Genomic DNA, 6,000 nt, shown 5'->3' with positions numbered 1-6,000 from the left:
TGGGAGTTGTAGTTCCATGCCTCGTCAAGCCCAGATGCTGCAGCCAGCAGGCAAAGTATAAAAGGGAAGCACAGCTGAGGTGTTTTGTCTCCTTAACTGCCCATGTTGGTGGACCTCAGCTTGGATGCTCCAGGATCTCTGTGGGACTGTGCTTCAGTTTGAACTTTGGACATGTGGGCTGACCATGGACTGGGGACTTGACATACTGACTTGCCACCAGGTAGGCCAGGGTTCAGGACACTGACACACCCTCTCTTTCAGCCTCCAGGTTCCCAACCAGGGTCCAAACAAACTCTCAGTTCACCCACAAAGGTCTCACAATGAGAAGAGTTCCTGAAAACAGCAGACATCACCCTAGTCTCTCTCTCTCTAGACTTGCTTTTTATGGGCAGGCCCAAGGTGGCTGATACTTCCTCAAGCTTCCCACAGATGTGCCCCATTCAGCTGCACTCTCCACACCCAGTTCCAGGTGAAGCAGGTTTGTTAAGTTTCCCAGGGATCCAAAAGATGCTAAATTCCTTTGGATGTACATCCAAGTGATGTATTGAATTTGTTTTGAACTGCAAGTTGGGAGTATGTGCTGAAGCAGTCACACACTTATCAGCATGCAAGAGATACATAATGGATGTACTAGATTTACATAATCCACAATCACAACATGCCAATTGGGTTGTGTGGATTTTCCATTGACTCAGAAAAGAAAAAGGGTGGCACAAACTGATACAAAGTTTGAACCACTGCCCCAACAACACAAGATACCGTAAGCTGAATATCATTAGCACTATGAGGATTAGATAGCTACTATATGTGTTCCCTAGGGATGCAGGTGGCACTGTGGTCTAAACCACTGAGCCTCTTGGGCTTGCTGATTGGGAGGTTGGTGGAGGGAGCTCCTGTTGGTCTGTCCTAGTTCCTGCCAACCTAGCAGTTCGAAAGCATGCCAGTGCAAGTAGATAAATAGGTTCAACTGTGGTGGGAAGATAAATGGTGTTTCCATGTGCTCTGGTTTCCATCATGGTGTTCTGTTGTGCCAGAAGCAGTTTAGTCATGCTGGCCACATGACCCTGAAAGCTGTCTGTGGACAAACACCGGCTCCCTCGGCCTGAAAGCGAGATGAGCACGCAACCTCAAAGTCGCCTTTGACTGGACTTAAGCGTCCAAGGGTCCTTTACCATATATATATATATATATATATATATATATATATATATATATATTTTGTGTGTGTGTGTGTGTGTTCCCTATCACATTTTAGTATGTCATTTTAGTTTGCTGAATTTCTATACCTGATTGAGTATATGGCTTTGTAGAAGTGTAATCACTGCACTTTTGATTTTAAGAACAAACTGGCTTCTCTCCTCAGATACTTCGTGCCACATGGCTGGCTGGAGATGGAAAACAAAGAAAGAGGGAAGAGGGGGAATCTAGACCTTTAGGAAGCTGATTAAACACTGAATGTTCTAGATTTTCAGGATGTGTCGCTTTTCAGAACAGTTCTGATCACAGTATATAGACTTTGCACATATTGGCCACTGTGAGGAGCTATTACTGGCCAGTGTTTTGGTTATAGTGCCTAGGATAACTGTAATCCAAATAAAAATAAAATACATGTTAACATCTGGCTTCTATTTGGAACTTTAGAGGTCTAATAAGTGTTCATCCATTGTTGGATTGTTCTGGAGGCCAATGAACAAAAAAGGTTGCTGATAATCATGCTGCACCATACTCAATAACCTATAATTCTGTAGCACAATTACAGCCTTTACATGTCATTTATAAAGCTCTTAGAAATGGGACCTTACTATGAACTTCATCCAAATCCACTCAAAAGTGGTTTATTTAGCTCTATGCAGTGCACTTAAGAGATGGATGCTTGAAAACAAACCTATGCTTCTGCAGGAATTTGTAAAGAGGCCAAATTTCAGCTGCAGCCTTTACATGTCATTAATCTGAACACTTCCTAGTGGCATTGATTTATGTTGTTAACCGTTCCAGCAGCATTGGGTAAGAATGAAACCTCTCTCATATGGGCAGCAGAAAATGGCTTCAAAAAAACCACCTGGAGCTGATGTAGTCAATGCTGTTGTAAAGTTGTAATCTTGCGTGCAGTTATGTGCTCATATGTTCCATAGGAAGGTGGATGCATAAAAGTGCTTTAAGGGTTTTAGCATTAAAGGTGGAAGAATGGGACCCATTGAGTTCTGCGAGAGAAAGCAAAGAGGTTGTGATGGGGTACAAAGTTCAAGTGTGACACTGGAGTCAGAGGAACTGTCTGAAGAAACCGAGTCATAACTTTTGGTCCCTCTAGCTCAGGACCCTGACTGGCTGTGGCTCTCAAAGGTCTCAGGTCAAGGTCCTTCCACCTGTGCACATGGGATCCTTTCAATTGGCTGGATCCTGGAACCTTTGAATTCATAGCATGCACTCTGCTGTTGGGCTATGGCTTTTTCCCAGGGACAGCTACAAGTGCATCATGTTTTTTTCTGGTACATACAGGCAACCCCTGTTTTAGGCGCGACCAATATGTGTGCAATTGCACACGTGCGCATGGCGCTGTAACTGGAAGTGATCTGGAAACATTATAAAGGCACCACTAAAAGAATAGGGCAGAGGGTGGGGTGTTTGCAGGCTTTTGCGAATTGTTTCAATTGCACACGATTTCACAAAGTGTGCGATGACCCAGAACGCAACCCCCACACAAACCAGCGGGTGCATGTCATTAAAAAGCTGATTATCTCACTAGCATGGAGGGGAAGTCACATGTTGTAGCAGCAGCACAGTTGTGATGGCAGCAGCTGCCTTCCTTCAGTGACTCTGACACTGGCATCCAGTGTCAGCCACTGCATGAGATATATACATGTTAAACACGATCTTTTGGAATTCACTTTTATATGCAAAAGGGTGAGGACTTCTAAAGGTTTATTATCTCTGAAATCAGTGGTTGTTGAGAGGTTTGGGAAGCCAGGTTTGGCTCTCTGTGCTGGGAGGCTGGGTGGCAAATAAAAAATTGGCTTGATGTTGATATATAACCCTACTTACATACCTATTCAGCCGTATATTTTAATACACAGATTGTTGCAAAGGTGCTATGCTTTGTGCAGCCCTCTCTCCCACCCTTCTTCAGGAAACTGACTTTGTACAGGCTATCCTGAGCATCCTTATGACCAGGGAAGAGGGCCTGGAATCAGTGGCGGAGCTTCATGCTCCAGCACTGGGGGGGGGGGGGCAGAAAGCAGGCGGGGGAGGGGCTGGCGCGTGTCCCGGGAGTGTGGCATCCCAGGGGTGTGGCGCGCCGGCCGTGGGGGGGGGCAGCTGCGATGGTATATATTTGTACAGTGTATATTTGCACAGTAATTGATTCAAAACATCACATTGCCCTATCCGTACAGAGAAGGGAAAACTGAATAATGTCTATTCATCATAGATTTTAAAAATGATTTACTTCCAGAACAATTTTTTCTTTCCACAATCTTCCAGCCTTCATGCTGTTTCTGAAACAAAGCGAATTTTATCAATGTAGAGGAAAAGGTTTATTTAGTGTATAAAATCTCAGCTAGGATTGCAAAAGCTGGAAAGATGCCTTTGCCTTCTGGTGCAGGCTAGACTTGGCAGCAGCGCTGAGTGCTACATAATTGCCTTTGCTGCTTGTGATATTTAAAAACTTGCTTTTTTGTCCCATAAACTCGTTAATCAGGAACATTACTAAATTCCTGATCAAGCAGTTCATGAAAAAAACAAGTTTTATCATAGAAAAGATGTGCATGCATACTCTTCTGCACAGTGGTTGTTCCAAGGTTGTAAAAAGCTGGAGATAAGCTATTTTCTTTTTGATAATTTTTTTTTTTGGGGGGGGTTAAATATTTAGCTGTACTTTGTCACATACATCTATATGAATCTGGTCTGTTGCATGTACATGGAGATTTGGAAGGGTGTGGGGTTGTGAACACACTGATGCTGAATCCCAGCTACTTTAAAATTTTCAGTTTATTTCTGTGGATGGCTATCAATGTGAAAGTCCCTATACTTAATGCAGAATGATGGTTCTTGAAAGCATACGGCACGTTAAACATATTCTAGATGATCTTTCATAGTGATATAGTAACAAAACTAGTAAAATTGGGCCATTTGTTTTCAGAAATGCAGGCCTTTTTTCATTGCGGATTCAAAACAAATACTGTATTCTCTTGGAGTTTTCTCTAGAGGTTCATTCTAATGTCAACAAAAGCAGGCAAAATTAGTTGCAGTGACTGGATCTCTCCACTGAAGTGCCCAACACTGAGAAATTACATATGCATACATCATCTGGGGGGCACCAGGTTGAGTAGATACAACCAGGTTAGATAGCCAAATCCTGTGCCCTCGTGTAAGGAAGCTTCCGAAGAGCTGCATTTGGCTTGACTGATCACAAGTGGTTCAGGCCTCCTGTAGGAAATACCACCCCTTGCCCAAGTTTTCTCCTCTTACAGAAAGCAGAGGAAGCCAGTGAGACCTTTCTTGTCATAGCTTGCATGCCCCAGATTTTCACAGAAGCAAGGCATGGTGAATTGCCTCCTTCGCTCTCATGGCTTATGGTACCTACCACATCAATTTCCACTGGCTGTAAATAACAGTATCTATGCCTCTACTAGCTCGGACCATTTATGCCAGTTAACCCACAGAACCATACATTTCCTTCTCCTGCTTAGGAGTGCACTGTGCTGCTTTAGTGAGTGCCACCACTCCTTGGTCACATCAACTTAATCAGATGTCAGCATGACATAGACAGGTCAAGCTTAGCTAGTTTTGCACACAATAGATGTCTCTGCACCAGCGATGACTGTCAGTGCTTGAGTCTAGCTGGGTCTGACACATCTGCAGCTCATTGCGGTTGCAGAGGATTCCTCTCCAGTCTTTCTCCTCAAGTGGTGCTTTAGGAGTTATATGCTGGAGCAAATGAAAATTAAGGCTGCAATCCTAAGCATGCCAACATTAATGAGTAAACATACTACTGATTTGTCTGCAAGAGCTTTAAAGTATTCTCCACCTTTAACTTTTTTTCTTTTTCTTTTTTCTTCGGCTTGGAAGAGAATGAACCACCAATTTTAATAGGCACTCTTTATATGATATACTTAATTTCCTTTGCTGACAAGTTAAATAACACCTGAAATACATTTTTTGCAATGCAAAGTTCTGTTGCTCAGATTTAAGGAAATCTTTAGCTGGTGGTGGCAATCGGCATCTACTACATTCATTGACAAAATTTGGGCTGTATCCTGCAGTTGTTCTACTCAATGTAGACCTATTGAAATTAATGGACAAGGCTAGTTTAGGTTCATTAATTTCAACAGGTCTACTAAGACATACCCCGCAACTGTCCTGATATAAGCAGGACATCCTGTTTTGGGGGGCTGTGCTCTTGCGCAAGTCACTTGACTCCCACAAGATTGTGGCCCCAAAAGATAAGCACCCTGGTTTTACCCTGGGGCATGTTGGAGGGAATGCTTTGAGGACAACTTAGAGGGTCTCAATGGTCTTTGTCATCCTCAAAGAGAAAAAATTATCATTTCTGTGCTGTTTTTGGAGAGAGGTGAGGCAACAGGTTCCATAGAAGATCCAGATTTTCTATGATTTCTCTTCTCCATGTGGGATATCTCATTTCCACAGGCACTTTGCAGGATAGGAAAATTGTATGGTCTTATGGTCTTGCATCCAATTCAGTGGGTTTCTGTAAGCCCTTTAAGCCAGAAACACGGGGGCTTTGCTCCTTTGTAGTAAGAGAATCTCCTGATAAGCAGGGCAGGAGCCATCAGCCAGAGAATACTTTAATTCTCAATAAAGAACTGTTTATTCTGCAACAGCTATGGCCAATCCACTGGAAGTCGTGTGTTGTTTGTTGGTCAGGGATATCTATCCAGTGTGCCTCTTCCAAAAAGGTTACATTTGCCTCAGAACTGAAGAGGAGAGGGCAACTCATTTTCCCTTTTCAACTTAAAAAAGAGATACTGTGCATCTTGTGTGGCT

The sequence above is a fragment of the Podarcis pityusensis genome (genome assembly GCF_964106645.2).
Source record: "Podarcis pityusensis genome assembly, chromosome: 7".
Taxonomy (NCBI): Eukaryota; Metazoa; Chordata; class Lepidosauria; order Squamata; family Lacertidae; genus Podarcis; species Podarcis pityusensis.
Note: the sequence above shows the minus strand (reverse complement) of the source record.